This window comes from Panthera onca, chromosome C2 (genome assembly GCF_046562875.1).
Source record: "Panthera onca isolate mPanOnc1 chromosome C2, mPanOnc1 haplotype 2, whole genome shotgun sequence".
Classification (NCBI taxonomy): Eukaryota; Metazoa; Chordata; class Mammalia; order Carnivora; family Felidae; genus Panthera; species Panthera onca.
Window position 1 is genome coordinate 43,659,946 of NC_138347.1, and position 23,512 is coordinate 43,683,457.

At 33.5% G+C, this 23,512-nt stretch overlaps 1 pseudogene; it reads right to left on the reverse strand.

Moving 5' to 3' along the window:
- Positions 1-533: 533 nt before the first annotated feature.
- Positions 534-1,405, reverse strand: LOC132682772 (high mobility group protein B1-like; annotated as a pseudogene).
- Between the last annotated feature and the right edge of the window lie 22,107 nt (positions 1,406-23,512).

Consider the following 23,512-nt stretch of genomic DNA (forward strand, 5'->3'; position numbering starts at 1 on the left):
AACAAATTCTCACGTGATGTTAAAACTGCTAATCTAAGAACCATACTTTATGATATACTCTTTTTTTAATTAAAAAAATTGCATTTACTTAAAAGCATTCAGAATGTCAACAAAACAGCTGCAACTTTTTCTTTCCTTTTTTTTTTTTTTTTTGCAATTACAGAGTGCTATTCAGTTAACAGAACGCTAATTATTTCGTGTAAGCTGCGTCAGAGACAAGTGAAGATGAAAAAATCCTTCATCTCCATATACAACTAATTTGTTCTATGCACCAATAAGAACCTGTTTTAAATTTTCATGCCAATTTCCAACCCCTACATTGTCCCAGGCAAGGTTAGTGGCTACTGAAAATAGCACGAGGACAGGGCTATCTAAATATACATTTGGTAGTGTGCTAACTACATAAAAAAAGACACTGTACAGTTTAAAAGGAAATCTTAGACAACCATACATTTCAATTTTTTTTAAAAGGAGTTATGTAAAGGGGAGTTACGTACTGTATAGACCAGAAGAAGAGCTGTGCTAAAACCAGTTTATTCATCATTATCTTCTTCATCTTCATTTTCTTCATCTTCCTCCTCCTCTTCAACCTCTTCATCTTCCTTGTCTTCCTCCTCTCTTTTTCTTGCTTTTTTCAGCCTTGACGACACCTTTTTTTTTTTTTTTTTTTTTTTTTTTGCCGCATCAGGCCTTCCTTCGGCTCCGTAGGCAACAATACCCTTTTCCTATGTCTCCTTCAGCTCAGCAGCCTTCGTGAGGCTGCTTGTCATCTGGGTCAGAGTTATTCCACATCTCTCCCAGTTTCTTTGCAACATCACCAATAGAGAGGCCTGAACGTTCTCCTTTGATTTGGGGGTGATATTTAGAAGAGAATAAGAGAAAGGCCAAAGGGGCCTCTTAGGTGCATTGGGATCCTTTAACTTTTTTCCCCTTTAGAGAGGATATAAGTTTTCATTCACTCTTTCATAACGGGCCTTGTCTGCCTTTGCTATGTCTTCAAATTTTTCTGTCTTTTGAGCAGACATGGTCTTCACCTTCTTAGACATGGTCTTCTAGGCCCTTCTTAGAAAACTCGGAGAAGTTGACTGAAGCAATTGGATGCTTTTTCTTTTTTCTTTTTTTTTAGAGAGTGAGAGCACAAGTTGTGGGGAGAGAGAGAGAGAGAGAGAGAGAGAGAGAATGAATGAATGAATATGAATCAGAATCATCTTAAGCAGGCTCCACGCTGAGCTTGGGGCCCCATTCCATGACCCTGGAATCATGACGTGAGCAGAAATTAAGTTGAATGCTCAACTGACTGAGCCACCCAGGCACCTCTGGATACTTCTTTTTGTGCTCCTCTCAACGAGTTTGCACAAAGAATGCACATTCTGCCTTTTGGCTTCTTAGGATCTCCTTTGTCCATGTTTAATTATTTTTCTCAGCAAGGCACAGAGTCCTGTGGGGCCCAGTGTGGTCTCTATGGAGCTCAGTGTCATGCAACAGCTGTGAGAGCAGGAGCCGGGCACAGCCTCCCCAATCTCTCTGCTCCTTAACATTACTGTCCAAGGTCCACTTTTGGAGGTATTTCTGGTGTGCACTTAGAATAGAAAACTATAGACCTAGACAGAAAGAATCAGAATATCTCTGCATGGGACTTAGCCATCTACATGGGAGTGGGCTTTCTTGAGAAATCGAACACATAGTATAATATCAAATCTACTGGCCATTAAATATATTGATAAATTTTGAGTTGAGGGGTGAAAATGCAGCTATTCTAAAGTATTTTTTAATTTTTGGTTTCCTTATATTTTTATAAAAGAAGGTTGGGGCAACAACTTAGGATTTAAGCCATTCTCGTAAGAGTGAGGCCACTGCTTTATTTCAACACTGTCTCTCACATATATACTATTTTTTTTCTTGATCCTGACAATACCTACTTTCCCCAAATATTACAGTGAGTACAGAAATTAAGCAAACTCTCACTCCAAAATATTCTGCTTATAAAATTTTAATAAAATGTTATGGCTGAAGAAAGTATATTTGTTACATGTACCAGAAAATTTAAAGTTATGGAGTTTACAAATGAGTCATAAGCCAAATTAAACTTGTTTTTATATAAAATATAGAGGACAAATATTATCAAGATTATGGTATGTATAGTTGGGACAGAAAAGAGTTTATTATTGGTAAAAACAAAAACCTTGGAATTGAGGCAAAAGAAGATAAATCAGACTCAGATTTAAATATGTTCTCTTAGAAGAGCATATATAGCTGGGTTTGCAGTGAAGAGACTGGAGTCATTTATCTACTGAGAGTGAGAATTGCACAGGATTCTGAAATCAAAACTTCAGTAGTAGGCATGTTTTGGTAAGTTCAAGTATGGCGTATCCATAACAATGAGAATTTTTCATAATGGAAATACTTTCAAGACAACTGCCACAAGCTTGATATCTGATTCCAAAGACACTTATGGGGACACTTTTGGTCTTCATGCATTCACAATAAAATAGGCTCTACTGGATGTCTTGACATATATACCTCAGTCCAGGTTTTTTGAACTTTATTTTTTATTGAAGTAGATAGGCAATATTACAGTAGCTTCAGGTATATAATGATTCAACACTTACATACATTAAGATCACCATAGTAAGTCTAGTTACCATTATTATGAGATCATTGACTGTATTTCATATGCTGTACTTTACATCCCCATGAATTATTTATTTTATAATGAAATTTGTACCATCTATTTTGCCCAACTCCCACCCACTCTCCTCTAGCAAATATCAGTTCTATTTATGACTCTGTTTCTGGGTGTTTTTTTTTTTTTTGCATGTTTATTTTTTAGTTTCAACATATAAGTGAAATATGGTCTTTGTCTATCTCTGACTCATTTCACTTAGCACATCACCCTCTAGGTTCAAACATGTTGTCACAAATGACAATATTTCATTCTCTATGATGGCTGAATAATATTCCATTGTTTATATGTGTGTGTGTGTGTGTGTGTGTGTGTGTGTGTACGTACCAGATCTTCTTTATCCATTCATCTATCAATGGACATTTAGGTTGTTTCCATATTGTCGCTATTGTAAATAATGCTGCCATGAACATAGGGGTGTGTATCTTTTCAAATTAATGCTTCCATTTTCTTTGGATAAATACACAGAAGTAGAACTGCTGGGTCATATGGTCATTCTATTTTTAATTTTTTGAAGAACCTCCATAGTATTTTCCATCGTGACTGCACCATTTGACATACCCCCTCAACAGAGCCTGAGCATTCCCCTTTCTCCACATCCTCATCTACACTTGATATCTCTTGCTTTTTGACATTAGCCATTCTGACAAATGTGAGGTGATCTCTCAATTTTGGTTTTGATTTGCATTTTTTTCTGATGATCAGCGATGTTGAGCATCTTGTGTCTGTTGGCCATCTGTATGTCTTCTTTGGAAAAATGTCTATTCAAGTCCTCTGCAAAATTTGTGATTAGATTGTTTGCTTATTTTTTTGTGTTGAGTTGTAGGAGTTCTTTATATATTTGCTTATTAACCCTTTATATATAGGATCTATCATTTGCAAATATTTTTCCCATTTATTAGATTGTCTTTTTGTTTTATTGATGGTTTTCACTGTGAAAAAGATTTTTAGTTCGGTATCATCCTAATTGTTTATTTTTGTTTTTATTGCCCTCATACTGTCTATGTTTTCTTTTAGGAGTTTTATAGTTTCAGGTGTAACACTGTCTTTAATGCATTTTAAGTTTATTTTTGCATATGGTATAAGAAAGTGGTCCAGTTTCAGTCCTTTGCATGTAGTTGTCCAATTTTCCCAGCATCAGTTATTAAAGAGACTGTCTTTTCCCCATTGTATATTCTTGTCCCCTTTTATATAGGTTAATTGAACATCTAAGCATGGGTTTATTTCTGGGCTGTTTTGTTCCATTGATCTATGTGTCTGTTTCTGTGCCAGTATTGTTTTGATTGCTATAGTTTTGTGGCATATCTTGAAATCTGAGATTTCAAATATATCTAGCTTTGTTTATCTTTCTCAAGATTGCTTAGGCTATTTTAGTTTTTGCGTGTGTTTCCATACAAATTTGAGGATTATTTCTTCTATTTCTGTGAAAAATGTTATTGATATTTTCATAGGGATCATTAAATCTGTAGATTTTTTGGGTGGATATTTAAACAATATTAATTCTTCTAATCCATGACTATGGTATATATTTCCAATTATGTTACTTTAAATTATTTCATCAATATCTTATGGTATTCAGAGTACAGCTCTTACAATTCCTTGGCTAAATGTATTCCCAGGTATTTTATTCTTATTGATATCATTGTAAACAAGATACATTTTCTTAATTTCTCTTTCTGATAGTTCATTATTAGTGTGGAGAAATGCAACAGATTTCCTATGTTAATTTTGTATCCTGCAGATCTACTGAATTTATTAGTTCTAATAGTGTTTTTAGTAGACTTTTTAGGATTTTGTATATAAAGTATCATGTCATCTACAAATAGTGACAATTTTACTTCTTACCAACTTGGTTGCCTTTTATTTCTTTTTCTTGTCCGATTGCTGTGGCAAGGATTGCCAGTACTGTTTGAACAAAAGTGGTGGGAGAGGACATTTTGTCTTGTTATTGATCTTAGATGAAAAGCTATCAGTTTTTCACAAGTGATTATGATTTCAGCTGTGGTCTTTCATAGACGCCTTTATTATGTTGAGGTATGTTCCTTCTACATCTGCTTTTGTTGAGTTTCTAATTATAAATTGATAGTGGATTTTATTAAGTACCTTTTGTGCATCTATTGAGATAATTATAAGATTTTTAGCTTTTCCTTTGTTATTGTGGTGTATCATGTTGTTTGATTTGCATCCTGGATAAAATCCCACTTGATTGTGCTGTGTGATCCTGTTGACGTATTGTTGAATTTGCTATTAAAATTTTGTTGAAAAATTTGCATCTATGTTCATTAGGAAAATTGGTGTGTAATTTTCTTTTTTTGTAATGTCTTTGCCTGATATTGGTATGAGGATAATGCTGGCCTCATAGAATGAATTAGGAAGTGTTAATTCCTTTTCCATTTTTTGTGAGTTTAAGAAGGAAACACATTAACTCTTTAAATGTTTGATACAGTTTACCTGTGAAACCATCTGGTCTAGGACTTTGCTTTGTTAGATTTCTGATAACTGACTAAATTTATTACTAGTAATTGTCTGTTTAGATTTTTTGTTTCTTCCTGATTCAGTCTTAGAAGATTATACTTCTGGGAATTGATCCATTTCTTCCAGGTTGTTTACTTTGTTGGTGTATAATTGTATATGGTGATCTCATAATCTTTTTTGTTTTTGTATTAGTTGTGACATCTTCTCTTTCATGTCTGATTTTATCTATTTGAGTTTTCTCTCTCTCTTTTTTTTTTTGGTGAGTCTAGCTAAAGTTTTATCTTCTTTTATTTACTTAATTTTTTATGTTCATTTATTTTTGACAAAAAGAGAGAAAGAGTATAAGCGGGAGGAGGGGTAGTGAGAGGGGGAGACACAGAATCAGAAGCAGGCTCCAGGCTCTGAGCTGTCAGCACAGAGCCCAACGTGGGACTTGAACACACGAACCATGAGATCATGACCTGGGCCAAAGTTGGACACTTAACTGACTAAGCCATCCAGGGTCCCCACGTTTTGTCTTTTTTAAATCTTTTCAAATAAATTGCTCTTAGTTTTTTTCCCCCTTTTTATTGCCTATTGCATTTATTTCTACTTGGGTCTTTATTGTGTCCTTCCTTAGACCAACTTTGGGTTTTGTTTATCTTTTTCTAGTTCCTTTTGATGTAAAATTAATTTTTTTAATGTTTTATTTATTTTTGAGAGAGAGAGAGAGAGAGAGAAAGTGAGCATGAGTTGGGGGTGGGGTGTGCAGAGAGAGGGAGACACAGAATCCAAAACAGGCTCCAGGCTCCGAGCTGCTAGCACAGAGCCCAACACAGGGCTTGAACCCATGAACTGTGAGATCATGATCTGAGCTGAAGTCAGACACTTAACTGATTGAGACACCAAGGCACCCTGAGATGTAAAATTGTTTAAAATTTTTCCTTTTTCTTAAGGTAGGTGTGTATTGCTATAAAATTCTCTCTAGAACTACTTTCGTGTGTTTCATAGATTTGAGGAGGTTGCTTCCATTTTATTTTGCCTCAAGGTATTTTTTTATTTCCTCTGTGATGTCTCTGTTGACCTATTCATTGTTTAATAGCATGTAGTTTAGTCTCCACTTTTTTGTGTTTTTTCCAGTACTTTTTTTCTGGTAATTGATTTCTAGTTTCATATTGCTGTGATCAGAAAAGATGCTTGGAATGATTTCAGTCTTCTTAAATTTATTAAGTCCATCTGATCTAATGTATCATTTTAGGGCATTGTTTCCTTACTGATTTTCTGTGAGAAAGACCTATCCACTGATATAAGTTAGGTGTTAAAATCCCCTATTATTATTGTGTTACTGTCAATTTCTCCTTTTATGTCTGTTAATATTTGATTTATATATTTAGGTGCCTCTGTGTTAGAGGTATAGATATTCACAATGGTTATATCCTCTTGCTGGATTTATCCCTTTATCATTGTGTGCTACCCTTCTTTGTCTCTTGTAACAGTTTTTGATTTCAAATCTGTTTTGTCTGGTGTAAGTATTCTATTCCAGCTTTTCATTCACTTCCATTAGCGTGGAACATATCTTCCTGTCCCTTCACTTTCAGAAATATGTGCCTTTAGGTCTGACATGGGTCTCCTACAGGCAGCATATAGATGGGTTTTATTTTTTATTATCCATTTAGTCACTCAATGTCTTTTGATTGGAGCATTTAGTTCATTTATATTTAGAGTAATTATTGATAGGTATTGATAGGAATATACTTATTGCCTTCTTGTTAATTGTTTTCTGGCTGTTTTGTAGTTCTCTGTTCCTTTCTTCTCTCTTCTCTTGTGATTTGATGATTTTCTATAGTGTTATATTGGAGGTTTTTTTTCTCTTTATTTTGTTGTATCTTGTATAGGGGCTTGGTTTGTGGTTACCATCAGATTCATGTATACATCCTATGTTATAGCAACCTATTTTAAATTGATGGATCCTTAAGTTCAAACATATTTTGGAAACATTACATACCCTCTCCACATTTTATGTAAATTATGTCATGTTTTATAGATTTTTATTTTGTGTATTTCTTAAATATTGTAGATATTGTTTATTTTACTTTTGTGTTTTAACCTCTATAGTATCTTTGTAAGCGGTTGATCCACTACCTTCATTTTATGTTTGCTTTGACACTGTGATTTTTTTTTTTCCTTTCAAATTTCTTTACTTCTAGTTATGTCTTCTCCTTTCCACCTAAAGAAGTCATTTTAACATTTCTTTTAAGGCTAGTTTAGTGGTGACAAATGACTGTAACTTTTGTTTGTCTCAGAAACTCTTTATCTCTTCTTCAGTTTTGAATAATACTTCTGTGCAGAATATTCTTGGTTTAGATTTTTTTCTTCCACCATGTTAAATATATCATACAATTCTTTTCTGGCAAAGTTTTTGCTGAAAAATCAGCTGCTATATAGCCATATGGGGTTTCTCTTATACGTAACGGATTGCTTTTCTCTTGCTTCTTTTAAGATTCTCTCTTTATAATTAATCTTTGACATCTTAATTATTATTGTGTGCCTTGGTATGGATCTTTTTGGGTTCATCTTTTGGGCTATTTGTGCTCCTGAATCTAAAATTTCTGTTCCCTTCCCTAGCTTAGTGAAGTTTTCAGCTATTATTTCTTGAAATAACTTTTCTGCCCCATTAGCTTTTCTTTTTTGACCCATATGATGTTAATATTTTCATTCTGATGTTGTGCCAGAAGTCCCTTAAACTATCCTGATTTGCTGCTGCTGCTGCTGCTGCTCAGTCTGGATGATTTCTGCTACTCTGTCTTCTAGATCACTGATCTATTTTTCTGCATCCTTTAGTCTGATGTTGATTCCCTCTAGTGTATTTTCATTTCAGTTATTGAATACTTCTTTTTTTTTTTTTGTATTTTTCATCTCTTTGTTGAAATTCTCCCTATGTTCAAACATTCTTCTTCCAAGTTCAGTGAGCATCTTAAGACTATTATTTTTAAATCCTTATTAGGTAGATTCTTGTCTCCATCTTGTTTAGTACTTTTCTGATTTCTTTCTTTCTTTCTTTCTTTCTTTCATCTTTTCTTTCATTTGGGATTTGTTCTTTCCTTGTTTTGTCTGACTCTGTGTTTCTATGTATTAGGTAGATCGTCTACATCTGTCTTGAAGGAGTTGTCTTATATGGAAGGCTTCCTCTGGGGTCCTATAACACAAATACCTCTTGTTCAACAGAATCAGGCACTCTGGAGGTGCCCTCTGTTGTGGCTGGACTGTGCACCCTCCTGTTGTGGCTGGACTGTGACTGCTATGGATTTGCTGAGTTTGATGCTGGCTTAAGTGAGGCAGGCTGAGAGGTCCATCTTCAGATGCTATCAGCTCATTGGTGGGCAGAGCTGAATCTTCTGCAACCAGGGCAGGAGCTGCTTCAGAGGACACCAGCCTGATATGGTGGGGAAGGAGCCACTTTGTCAGGTGTACCAGTCATGGCCAAGGCCACCTGCCAGTGTGGCAGGACAAGAGCTACATTGTAGGGGATATTCTGTTCTGCTCTGTTCTGTTTCCTGGATGTGAATAGGCTGGAGCTTCTTTGGAGGGGCACCCTGTGGGGTGAGTAGGTTGGGTGAGGTGGATCCATGGGGAACATGGGTAGGGTTAGTGGTGCTAGGGGAGTAAATACAGAATGTCAGAGTTGGTTCCTGCCAGCATTGGGCCAGCTAAGCAGAAGGATGGCAATAAAAATTCTGCTTACCTTTGCATACATTCTCTGATAAATTTCCTTCAGATCTCTGCCCTTCCAGCGCACAACCTAAAATTAGTCAATAAATCTCTTTTATGTATGGCCCAGGCACTTTTCAAACTGCTGCCTCTGTGCTGGTTTTGGAGCAGGTGAGTCTGTATGCAGGCCCTTTAAAAGCAGAGTCTCCTTTTCCTACAGCCTTCCTACTCTCCCAGAGTTAAGCCCTGATGCTTCACAGAGGATCTGAAGTAGGCTCTGCACTGACAGCAGCAAGCCTGTTGCGAGGCTTGAACTCATCAACTGTGAGATCATGACCTGAATTGAAGTCGGACACTCGGCATATTAAATTAAATTATATTAAAGCTATACAGGGTACTGACAAAAAGACTACAGATAACTTATAATTGATACCATGTTACAAGTATTTTGAACTAAATTGTGGAACATAGCATTTATGCTAAAGAACTTATAAGAGGAATTGGTATGGGATAAAGAAGACAAATATTGAAATCTTGTATAACTAATACTCAGATTCAGATATAAAATGTTAGTATCTTTGAAGCCCCCTCTTTTGCCATGCTTTTTCTTTCATGCCCTGATATGGTTAACAAAGCTCAAATTTACATGATACGGCAAATGCAAGGCCAGTTTTAGCACTCAGCTTACCCTGGTTCCTAGATTCACTTAGTTTTTGGAATATTTATTCTCTACTTGCTTTCCAGCTTATCTTTACATTTATGAGAGTTCCTTTTTGAAATATGTTATTACAGTATCATAAGTGTTTACATTAGGAAGGCTGGTCAGTGTACTATAATCCTTCTTGAAATATCAATTAGTCAAATATGTTTTTATATTTGAAATATAACCTAATAACTATCAAGTTCATCTTAATCTGAGAGGGTCATATTTTATGCATGCCAGTGGATTTGCAGATAATTATAGTAGACAGCAGGAAGATGGATGAAGCATTTGTTGATTTTATAAAGGAGAAGGCAAGCATTTACTCCTCCAGAAGTGCTATTTTAAATATTATCCTAGAAAATATTAGGCCAGAGCATTGGAACCTAGAGAATTTTCCATGCCTAGCAAATACGGCAGCAGAACAATTCCAGGACAGGAAAAATTTGTATTTTTTATTAAAATAGAGCACCAATGCTGATAATTGCTGAGAGAGCTGTAAAGAAAAAATAACAATATTATGACTTAAAGAGACATAAAATTGCGATGCCTTTATTTCAAGAAATGTTTTCTCTACCCAAGTGATTTTGGAGAACTTAATCTAGAAATAAAGAAAATAGATGGGGAAGCTGGAGTTAAAAATAATGGCATCATGACAGATGTTTCAGACACAGTTAAAATGGCTATTGTGGCAATAGCTCAGCAGTAATGGGACAAAGAAAGGAAGATAAGCAACTGTATTATAGGTATAAGGAATTACAGTGTTCCCTAAACCAGCATCGTGGGTGAATCAGAATGCAATTAACAGATAATCAGTAGAATATTTTAAGATATATGTATATGTATCACCCTGATAATCACTCTCTGAGGAATATCTAAGAGAATCAGAAAGAAATGCTAAAATTTGACCTATTTCTTTATCTTTTCACTTAAAATGTGCCTATAATTATAAAATGTAAACAATAAGAATTCTGTATATCTTTTTGCATCATTGTTCTATAAAATGTAAATCATTGGAGGAACATTTGAACAGTTAGGCCTTTATTCTTTAATCTTTTCCGGCCCTTTGGAAACTGAACTCAAAATCTTTTTTTTTTTTCTAAAGCATACATAATTTAAGTATATCTGACATATTGATTGTTTGCATTTCATTCCTGTCTATGCATAGGCTTGAAATAATCCTTGAAGTATTCAGGAGGAAGGTGTAGGCTGGACGATTCCGCCTACATCACTCCTTGCTCTAAAACTTTTCAGTTTTTAGCTGTAAATTGGAAATTTTATGTTAATTTTCATTTAGTCAGAGAATTTCTTGGCTCCTATAATCTGAAACATAAGAAAAAAAATCTGTGAATATAGGATTGATAAAGAGATTATTTTTGTTCTATTTTCAGCTTGACTATGGTTTTGAGCAATTAATTGTTCAGTTATTCCTAACAATTATTATAATGATCAAACAAAGGTATCTGTTTGAAAGTATTTACAAAAGTAAAATCTCTTATTTAAGTGATTTTGAAACTAATTCCTTCATAGTGTCTATATTTGACATTTTCAAGATAAGATTTGTTTACTAAGAGATTAATTAGCCCTGTTTTCTAGTCTATGCTCAATCTAAAAAGATACATTTGGAACAATTTATCTTTTTTTTTTTTTTTTTTTTTTTTTTAGAAAGTGAAAAAATACAGATTTTTCACATATAGCTGTCTTTTTTTCCTGAAGTTTTTTTCTTCTTTAAAACACTCTCAAAATGGTTACCAAGTATGATTCATTGCTGACAAAAAAAAAGCAAGAAATGTGAAAGATTTTCTAAGTATCTCATTTTAAAAAATGTAGCATTTTTGCTGTTCACTTCTTTTTGGTGGTGGGAGTTCAGTGATGTTTTGTTAGCATTCATTGTTAACCTGACATGGTCTTTGCTGTGATACATAGTTGGTAGGAATGAATATACTTATACTATTTGTAGCTGATAAGACAAAAGAATAAAAATTATCATTTTTTAATTATTTTAAATTTTTTAATGTTTATTTCTGAGACAGAGAGAGACAGAGCATGAGTGGGGGAGGGGGAGAGAAAGAGGGGGACACAGAATCCGAAGCAGGCTCCAGGCTCTGAGCTGTCAGCACAGAGCCCCACGGCGGAGCTGGAACTCACAGACCCCGAGATCATGACCTGAGCTGAAGCCGGACACTCAACCAACTAAGCCACCCAGGCGCCCCATCATTTTTTAATTGTTTTAAAGTTTAAAAATCACTGGAAACCTCTACAATAGCAATATGTTTGTTAAAATGTCATTAAAGCACATGGATTTATAAATATATGATTTTAGCCTTATTCCCAAATACAACACTCATATCTGACCTGCTAGTGGCAATTTCCTCACTATAGAAGTTTGAATACATTTTTAATTCTTAACAAATGTCAATGTTTTCATTAAATTATCTTGGCTATGCACATTATACTTTTACTGTCAACTAAAATGGCTTTTTTGCCTCAATTTCAAATAAAGGAAATCAGACCAAAAAGTTACATTGAATTCCAGAGTGTGAGTCAGATTCATAGGACATTAATTTTAATTGAAAATAATTATTCAAAATCATGTTCTCCTTTCTTCATATTAATGCTAAATGACTATTAGTTGCATCAGATATCTTGGAGACAACTTAAGGAAAGAATATCTTTATATGCCTTTGTAAAAATATGTTGTTGTTAAAGAGAAAATTTTCTACTGCTCTGGAAAAAGAACAGAAAATAGGTTAATAATGATATATCAGTAGAAATATACCTTTTATTTTTACCGTATCTATTTACATGCATCATTGCAACCTATCCCACCAAATATCTTTGTTGAAGAGGCAGTAAAACTGAGAAGAGTAAAGAATAAGAGAAATAGTATTAGCATAAACTGATTATTGGTTATGATGATGATAAAGAATATTATTTACAGAAAGAATTTTTTTAAGTTAGAATGTTGATAAAAATGAAGATATCAAAGATACTGAATAAGAGAAATTTCTGATAATCATGGCTGTGTAAAATCTGGGAGTATAGAAAAGTTTTGTCGTTGAAATGACAGATGTCACTCAGTAAAATAACTGATATTTAACAAGACAACACACACATTGCATAGATATTGAAACGAATATGAAAAATGTTGAATGAAGAACATAAGTACTGTTATATGATCACTTTTGAATGGATTATGGTTGCAGCTGTAGTGAAAGGCCGCCACCGTAATTTAAGAAACACTCTATGTAAGACCTAGGATGTAAGCAATGTCAGTCTTGCTAAATGGGACAAGTGACAAGTGACAAGCTTCATTTAGTACAGTGATGGCTAGTATTGTTCTCAGGGACGTATACAGAAATGCACTTGGGAATGGATATGTTTAAACAGTATTTGCACCTAGGCTAAGGGGAAGACCCAGGTTGACTTAAAGAGATCTAAAAGATCTAAGAAGTAATGAGAAGAAAATAAGGTAAGTTTTCAGCAAGAAGGGGGCTAGAGAATAAAGTGGTGACGGAATGGAGGGTGGAGGGGACTTCTTTGTTATGTGTCACTCAGGAATTTCTGAGTTTCCCTCTTTTTCCCTTTCATATAACTGGCATTCAACAACTTAAAAAGTCAATTGTAATAATTGCATAGTATTACTGACGTATCTGATAGATCCTGCATCCTTTTTGCTGCTATACAATGCTTCAGGAAAGCCTTGCTGGTTGAGAACTTGAGTGTTTTGTCTTCTCAAACAAAACTTCAACCGAAACTTCAACTCAATGGCTATGCATGTCCCATTTTCATTCAAATTCTGCTAATAAGAGAAGTGTTTCTTCTTAAATAAATAATGAACTGAAGATATTTCCAAGGGCGAGAAAGAAGAAAACTTCAGAGAGTTTTACAGATGTCTGCTTATTGAATAAGCTGTCTAGTGACACCAGATTTCTTGCTGATGAGTACATTGATCTAGAATTCAATAACTATCTGTATGTGTAGTCCAATACTATGAGGACATGTATAGGGTAGTTATTGTTTTGTGACTAATCTCTTTGGAACATGATAGTTTTATGGAAAAGTTCATTTCCTAACTTGAATAAAAAAGTTTAATTACAGAAGGCTTGTATTTGGGGCTGAATTGTGTTCCCTCTCCCCAAATTCACATGTTGAAGTCCTTCCTAATCCCTAGTATCTCATAACCTATTTGGACATAGGGCAATTATGTTTAAGTGGGGTCATATGTATGACCACAATCCAACCTAACTAGTGTCTTCATAAGAAGAGGAACTTTGGACACACAAAAGAGACATCAGAAAAAAAGGCCATGTAAGGAGAATGAGAAGGTGACTATCTGTAAACCAAAGAGTCTTTGAGAGAAACCAAACATAGTAACACCTTGATCTTGAATTTTTAGCCTCTAGAGTTATGAGAAAATGAATTTCTATTATTCAAGCTGCCACTCTGTAGTATTGTGTTCTGGTAGTTCTAGCTTACTACTAGACATGGTTAGGATAGCACAACTGATATATTTGTTGTGGGCAAAGGATCACATTCAGTTAATGGCATGGTACACACAGACACAAAAGATGTGATGTCTTCTGATGGGAGAATTCTGAATGTGGTTTGGAAAACACGACAGGATGTTTATCTGGTGACTAAGAAGCTATCAAATTGTGGAAAGCTTCCTGTGCCATGCTACATGGTTGATGTTTAATCTGTGGGTAATGAAGAGGTATCACACATTTTCAAGAAAAAAAAGTAATAGAGGTGAGTAGAATACAAGGCTCAAGTGATGAAAGAAAATTTTGTGTTCAAGAAAGACCTTCTAAAGGATTACTTTTTTAAGTTTAAAAATAGTTATGCGATGTCCTTTTCCTGGAAAAGTGTAAGAAAAATAACTATAAGGAATATTCTGGATTCATAAGTGATTTAAACTCAATTCTAAACAAATACTTTTCTTGAGGAATAAGTTAATAAATACATTTGGCAAAAGAAATACTGCACAATTTTAGTATGAAAAAGAAATTAATACCTTATGTGAGTTTTTCACTGTCCCAGGCAACCAAAGATATCTGTTTTTTCTAAATTTTGATTTTAAGCAGTGTTTTCTGAATAGATTTGATGGATGTTTAGCGTTTGACAAAACAAGAAACCATTAATAGATTCATGGAATCCATTTTTTTTGTCTCATTTGAAAAATGGTTAGGTAAAGACATTCCATTAAAATTCTGAGGTATTTTCAAAATCTTAATTTAAAAATAAAATCTAGTGAAGAACAAAAATGCTGTGTCATGACTGAAACTTGCCTGAAACACCAAGATATAAAAATATTGTAAGTTATTTGTGATATAAAAGTACCTGTAACTATGAGACTCAGGAAAGAAATAAAACAGAAAAAGGACTTTGATAGATGCCCCATAGCCCTCGGGTTCCCAGGAGTTTTGATTCTGTTACTTCCTTTTTCTTTCTTTGGGCTGTTATATAATCTGATGTTCTGAGCCACCAAAGCACCTCTGAACTAATGTTTAAATATGCCACTGAGCCCTGAGCCTTTCAGGGTTAATTATGGGAAAAATATAGTACTTAAGAGAAAGGTAAAAATGAATTACCTACCTGAAATATCCTTTCAGGTTTATGACTCCCAGGATACAGAAATATTTTGTTCCCAGTTTCTAATGGCATCCATGATGTCAAGATTTAGTGTAAGAATGCACTCTAAGTGATGTTTATATTAAAGAAAGCTGCCAAGACCAAGGTATCTGGAAAATTGGTTCACTATGAGAATTGCCTTATGAAAGAAATGCAAAAATGTGTGCAACTGAGGACTGAGGGTGATATACAGTGTATGGTTAGGGCATCATTTGATTTCATTTTTACTTCATTAAGCTTGGTGATAGGGTCTTTGGAAATATAAGCTGTCTTACCTCAGCATGCTTGCATGTGCAGACTGCTTTATGAAGAGACTGGTGTAACTGACAGTTGCAACAAATTTCCTATGAATACTTCTGGGAGGAAAAAAAAATCACTGAGATGCCTCTTCTGTAACAGGAATTCTGAAAGTGATTGAAAAACTATACTAGGAGTCTAAGTCCTCATAAATCTCCATAAAGGCAAAAAGCATCATATTTCTAAGGGTAGGTATTTTTACAATGTAAGTTTTTAAAAACCAAGAAAGCAGTGCATAAAAAAGTCAAATGCCATTTCTGAATAAGGAAGCTAGCCTTAGATTGCAAAATAAGTTGGTTTTGTTGTTGTTGTTAATGTAGAAAACCTGGATCTGTTGCAAATACATCTCCAAGGCTTTTCAAGGTGACATATTGATGGGGAAGAATATTTTCATTATTAATTTCTGGTCCTGCAGGGAACATGTTTGCACATTTGCTTCTTTCAACTTACCTTTTTACTCTGTATAAGGGAACATCTACGTAGCCTGAGTAATTTTTTTTGTCTGAATGTGTGACATTTTCAAGTGACCTTTTTCCAGGGTCCATAGAAGCATGACTAGTGGTAACGTGAATGAAAACTTCTTGGAGTAGCCATAAAAAAATGTCAAATTTCAACAGAAAAATACCAGTAGGCAATAAGAAAATATACTTAATATTTTTTGAGCAGGCTCATACCTTTGAGAGGATTCGGTGTCCTTATTTTTGTTTTCCTCAGTCTCAGCTGTCACAGCTACAAGTCACTTAAATTGCCTCTCGCATATGGAAGGTTTAAGGTTCTAACCAGATCTAATTCATGTGACTGTGTTGCCTATTACCATGTCGAAGCAATTTAATGATTTGAAGGATTTAAGTAATATACAATGAATAATTAACATTTGATTTTTATTGCTTTTTTCCATTGAAACAATAGTACGGAAGTTAGAATTATGTAACTAGAATACATTCGGGGTTCCATTTCATTTCCAGAGTAGAGCCTAAGCAATTAAATAGTTAATGATTTTCTGAGACCGGTGGAGGTGGGAGGATGAGGAGAGTTGGAAGTGTGTTGGATAAAATTCTCAAAGGCAATTTGTGTTCTATAACAGCCACATGAATCATATTTCAATATTCCACTAACCAAATAATACACATTCATTTATCTATTCATTTGTTGATTTATTCTTTCATTCAATGACGATTTAAGCTACATTCTGGGACTCATGCTGGGTACAAGAGATACAAAAATGCTTAAGATACAGTCCATGTTTTTATGGAGGTTATTAGCTGGTAGTGAGATATTTCAAAACAAATATTTGAAAATGTTAAAAATACAAATGGAAATTTATTTTTCTCTCTGTAATGTGTCATAGTTTATATGACAATATTTATAACTAGACACAGCTTCATGATATTGTTCCTGGCATTCTTTATACTCTTACTTCCTATCACTCAGCCTCATTTTTTGTTAGATGAACATTAAACAGATTTAGCTCTCAAACATTCTCATGTTCTACCCTTATTTTGCTTATTTAGTGTTTTCTTTCCCTTCATTCTCTTCATCACCATCATCATTTGACATGGTCAATAAATCAAGCAGGCACATCATTTAATTTTATTAATGGTGACAATTGAGTTATGTTTTTTTTTCTACTTTTGCAATAACATTTTAAATACATTCAGGAACACTCCACTGACAAATATTATTAAAAGTTTATTTAAGAGTTTGATTTTTAATTTATATTTTAAGAGGTAGGAGATAGACAATATAATTTATATATCCAAAGATAGCCACAGAAATATTAAAAATAGTATCATAAATATATTTTTCCCAAAACACATCATAAATTAATTACAGAAATAAGGAAATGTCATAACAGGATTTTAGAGTTATTTATACCTTTATCTTGCTGTGGAGGATGAGCTAATATTTTAAACTGTTGCAGTTTTGTGAATTTTATTTTTTTCAGCTCTATTGCATATAACTGACAAAATTGTGGGGTAAAGTGTACAACGTGGTGACTTGATACACATATACATTGTGAAAGACTTCCCCCAGTAAGTGAATACATTCCTCACCAAACTTGTGTGTGTGTGTGTGTGTGTGTGTGTGTGTGCGCGCACGCGCGTGTGTGTGTGTATTAAATTCTACACTTGACCACATTTCAATTTTACAATATGGTGTTATCAAGTATAATTGCCAGGTTGTACTAAGTACTCAAGGGCTAAGTACTTAAGGGGTAAGGCCAGTCCCTTGCAAACACTACTCTCTGTTTCTATGCCTGGCTTCCTTCCTTCCTTCTTCCCTTCCTTCCTTCCTTACTTCCTTCTTCCTTTTGATTCCACATTCACATGATACCATGTAGTATTTGACTTCCCCTGTCTGACTTATTCACTTAGTATAATGTGCTTCAGATTCATCTATGTTGTCACAAACAACTTGATTTCCTTATTATTGAAGAAAATTTCCTTTCATTATATACTCAGAAGTTGGGTTGCTAGGCCCTATGGTAGTTCTATATTAAATTTCTTGAGGAGTCACCATACTGTTTTCCATAGTGACTAACCGGTTTACATTCCAACCAACAGTATACAAGGACTCTTTTTTCTCATGTTTTTACTGGCATTTATCTCATTTTTTTAAAATAATAGGCATTCTAATAGGTATTAGGTGATTTCTATTGGTTATGATTTGCATTTCTCTGATGAGTAGTGATGTCGAACATCTTTTCATGTACTTGTTGACCACTTGTGTGTCTTCTTCAGAAAAATGTCTATTCAGATTCTCTGCCAATATTTTAATTGGGTTATTTAAACAATTTTTAGGGTTGAACAAACACTTTTTAGATTGATGTAGTCCCACTTGTTTGTTTATGCTTCTCTTTGCCTTTGCTTTTGTTGTCAAATCCAAAAAATCATTGCCGAGACCTATGTCACAAATTTCTCTCCCTATATTTTCTTCTAAGAGTTTTATAGTTTCAAGTCTTCCATTCAAATATTTAATCCATCTTGAATTGATTTTTGTGTATGGTGTGAGATGGGGTCCAGTTTCATTCTTTTTCATGTAACTCTTCAGTTTTCTCAAAAGAATTTATTGAAGAGATAACCTTTCACTGTTTTGTATTCTTGGAAATTTTGTTGAAAATTAATTGACCATATATGCATGAATTTATTTCTGGGATCCCTATTCTGTTCCATAATCAGTGTGTCTTTTGCCAATACCATACTGTTACTATTATTATAGATTTAAAATATAGTTTGAAATAAGGAAGTTGATGCACCATGATTTATTCTTGCTTAAAATCACTTTGGCTTTGGGGAATCTTTTCTGGTTTTATAAAATGTTTAGGATTATTTGTTCTAGTTCAGTAAAAAAAAAAACAAACAAAACAACAATCATTGAAATTTTGATACAAATTGAATTAAATCTGTAGATTGCTTTGAGTAGTACAGACATTTTAGCAGTATTAATTCTTCCAATCCATGAAGATTGGAATCCATGCTGGAGTAGCTTATCCTTTTTGTATGTCTTTCTCAAATTCTTTCATCAAGGTCTTAAAGTTTTCAGTGTATAGAATTTTACTTGGTTAAATTTATTCTTAAGTACTTTATTCTTTTTTATGTTCTTATAAATTGAATTCTTAATTATGTTTCAGGTAGTTCATTGCTCATGTATAGAAATTGCAACTGATTTTTATATTGATTTTGTATCCTGCAAATATATTCAAATCATTTATAATTTATAACAGTTTTTTGCTAAAATTTTCAGAGTTTTCTATATGTAATATTATGTCATCTGCTATTAGAGATAACTTCTTCCTTTCTAATTTTTATGTCTTTTATTTTCATTTATTGTTCTTGCTATGACTTCCAGTACTATGTTGAAGAATAGTGGTAAGAGTGGGATCTTTGCTTTATTGTAATCTTAGAAGAAAAGTTTTCAGCTTTTCATTATTAAATAGATTGTTAGCTGTGGGTTTGTAATTTATGGCCTTTAATATGTTGAGGTACATTTTCTGTTTATCCAGTTGAGAGTTCTTTATAATGGGAAAGATGGTGAATTTTGTCAAATATCTTCTGCCTATACTGAATAACTATATGATATTTATACTTTGTTTAGATAATGTGCATCACATTTATTGACTCACAGATGTTGAACTATCCTTGTATTCCAAAAGTAAATCCCACTTGATCATGTTGTATGACTCTTTTAATGCTATTGACTTTAGTTTGCTAATATTTTGTTGAAGACTTCTGCATGTTCACCAGAAACATCAGCTTATCATTTTTTTCTTTCATTCTTTCTTTGTCTTTCTTTGTTTCTTGTTTGTTTGTTTTTCTTTCTACAATGCATACTTTTTATTTTTACTTTTTCTCTTAATTCCAATTAGTTAACATAGTGTTATATTAATTTCAGGTATACAATATAATGATTCAGCAATTCTAAACATCACCCAGTGGTCATCACAACAAATATACTCCTTAATCTCCATGACCTATTCAACCCATTCCCCCACCCACCCTCTGGTAGCCATCCATTCATTCTCTATAATTAAGAGTCTATTTCTTGGTTTCTCTCTCTCTCTCTCTCTTTCCCTTTGCTTATTTGTTTTGTTTCTTAAATTCCACATGTTACTCTAACTCCATCCATGTATTGCAAATGGCAAGATTTTGTATTTTTTATGGTTGAATAATATTCCATTGTATGGTTGTGTGTGTGTGTGTGTGTGTATCCATACCCATTCATCAATTGATGGACACTTGGCTTGCTACCACATCTGGGCCATTGCAAATAGTGCTGCTATAAACATAGGAGTTCATCCATCCCTTTGAATTAGTGTTTGTGTATTCTTTAGGTAAATAAGCAGCAGTGTGATGGTTGCAATGTAGGGTAGTTCTATTTTTAGCTTTTTGAGGAACTTCATATTGTTTTCCACATAGCTGCACCAGTTTGCATTCCCGCCAACAGTGCAGGATGGTTCCTTTTCCTCCACAACTTCATGAACACCTGTTATTTCTTGTATTGTTGATTTTAGTCATTCTGACAGATGTGAGGTGGTAACTCATTGTAACTTTGATTTGCATTTCCATGATGATAAGTGATGATGAGCATCTTTTTATATATCTGTTGTCCCTCTGCATGTCTTCTTTGAAGAAAGGTCTGCTCATGTCTTCTGTCCATTTTTAAATTGGGTTGTTTTTTGGGTGTTCAATTGTAGAAGATCTTTTACATGCTATGTATACTAACCCCTTATCAAATATGTCATTTACAAAAGTATTCTCCCACTCTGTAGGTTGCCTTTTAGTTTTGATGACTATTTCAATTGTTGTGCAGAAGCTTTTTAATATGATATATTCCCAATAGTTTATTTTTGCTTTTTCTTTCCTTGTCTCAGGAGATGTTATCTAGAAAGTAGTTGCTATGGCCAATGTTAAAGAGGTTATTGCCCATGTCTCCTTTTACATTTTTATGGTTTCAGTCTCACATTTAGATCTTTAATCTATTTAGAATTTATTTTTATGTGTGGTGTAATAAAGTGGTCCAGTTTCTTTCTCTTACCTGTTGTTCTTTAGTTTTCCCAACACCATTTGTTGAAGAAACTGTTCTTTTCCCATTTGATAATCTTTCCTGCTTTGTGGAACATTAATTTCTATTCCATTCTATTGATCTATGTGTCTACTTTGTGCCAGTGTCATACGGTTTTGATTACTAAACCTTGTATAACTTCAAGTCTGGAATTTTGATGCCTCTGGATTTGATTTTCCTTTTTAAGACAGCTTTGGCTATTAGTAGTCTTTTGTAGTTCCAAACAAATTTTAAAATAGTTTGTTCTAGTTCTGTGAAAAACGCTATTGGTATTTTGATAAGGATTGCATTAAATATGTAGATTGCTTTAGGTAGTATAGATATTTTTAAAAATATTCTAATACATGAACATAGAATTTCTTTCCATTTCTTTGTGTCATCTTCAATTTCTTTCATCAGTGTTTTATAGTTTTAGAGTACAGGTCTTTTACCTCTTTGGTTAAGTTTATTCCAGATATCTTATTTTGGATAAAATTGTAAATGGGATTGTTTTCTTAATTTATCTTTCTGCTGCTTTATTATTGGTGTGTAGAAATGCAAAAGATTTCTGTATATTGATTTTGTGTGTCCCGAGACTTTACTGAATTTGTTTGTCAGTTCTAGCAGTTTTTTGGTAGAGTGTTTTGGGTTTTCTATATATAACGTCATGTCATCTGCAAACAGTGAACATTTTATTTCTTCCTTACCAATTTGGATGAGTTTTATTTCTTTTTGTCTGATTTCTATGGCTAGGACTTCCAGTACTATGATTAACAGAAGTGGTGAGAGTGGACATCCTTGTCTTGTTCCTAACTTCAGGGGAGATGCTTTCAATTTTTTCCTCATTGAAGATGATGTTAGTTGTGAGTTTTTCATATATGGCCTTTGTTATGTTGAAGTATGTCCCCTCTAAACCTACTTTGTTGAGGTTTTTTATCATGAATGGATGTTGTACTCTGTTAAATGCCTTTTCTGCATCTACTGAAATGATCATGTTTCTTATCCTTTCTCTTAGAGATGTGATATATCCCATTGATTGATTTGTTGAATATTGAACCACTCTTGCAACCCAGAAATAAATCCCACTTGATCATGGTTAATGATTTTTTTAGTGTTTTGTTGGATTTGGTTTACTAGTATGTTGTTGAGGATTTTTGCATCTATGATCATCAGGGATATTGGTCTGTAGATCTTTTTTTTTAATGGTGTCTTTATCTGGTTTTGGCATCATAATAATGCTAGCCTCACAGAATGAATTTGGAAATATTCCTTCCTTTTCTAATATTTGAAATAGTTTGAAAAGAATAGGTACTAACTATCCCTTAAATGTTTGGTAGAATTTTCCTGTGAAGCCATCTGGCCCTGGATTTTTGTTTGCTGGGAATGTTTTGATTACTGATTCCATTTATTTTCTGGTTATCAATCTGTTCAAATTTTATATTTCTTCCTGATAAGTTTTGGTAGTTTATGCATTTCTAGGAATTTATCCATTTCCTCCAGGTTATCTAATTTGTTGATATATAGTTTTATATAATATTCTCTTATAATTACTTGTATTTCTGTGGTTATTTCTTCACTCTCATTTGTAATTTTATTTATTTGGATAAAATAAGTATCTCTTTGTGATAATGCTGGCTAGATTTTTTATCAATTTTCATGATTTTTTCAAAGAACCAACTCTTGATTTCATTGATTTGTTATAATTTTTTTCAGTTTTTATGTGATTTATTTCTGCTTTAATCTTTATTATTTACTTCCTTACACTGCCTTTAGGCTTCATTTGTTGTTATTGTTGTTGTTGTTTCTAGCTCCTTTACATGTAAGGTTAGGTTGTTTATTTGAGATTTTTCTTGTTTCTTGAGGTAGACCTGTATTGTTATACACTTTTACAACTCTTTTGCTGTATCCCAAAGGTTTTGGACCATTGTGTTTTCATTTTCATTTGTTTTCATATACTTTTATTTCTTCGTTTATTTTGTAGTTGGCTCATTCATTGTTTAGTAACATGTTATTTAACCTCCATGTATTTGTGGTCTTTCTAGAATTCTTCTTATCATCGACTTCTAATTTCATAGTGTTATAGTCAGAAAAGATGTCTGATATGACTTCACTCCTTTTAAATTTGTTGAGATTTGTCTTATGGGTTAATATGTGATCTTTTCTGGAGAATATTCCATGTGCTTGAAAAGAATATGTATTCTGTTTTAGGATGGAATGTTCTGAATATATCTATTAAATCCTTTTATTCCAGTGTGTCATTCCAAGTTATTGTTCTTTGTTGATTTTCTGTTTGGATGATCTATTGATGTAAATGGAATTTTAAAGTCCCCTACTATTACTGTATCATTACTGATTATTTCCTATATGTTTGTTATAAATTGTTTTATGTATTTGAGTGTTTCTACATTGGGTGCATAAATATTTACAATTGTCATATCTTTTTATTGGATTGTTCCTTTTAGCGTAAAATCCTTCTTTGTCTCTTGTTACAGTCT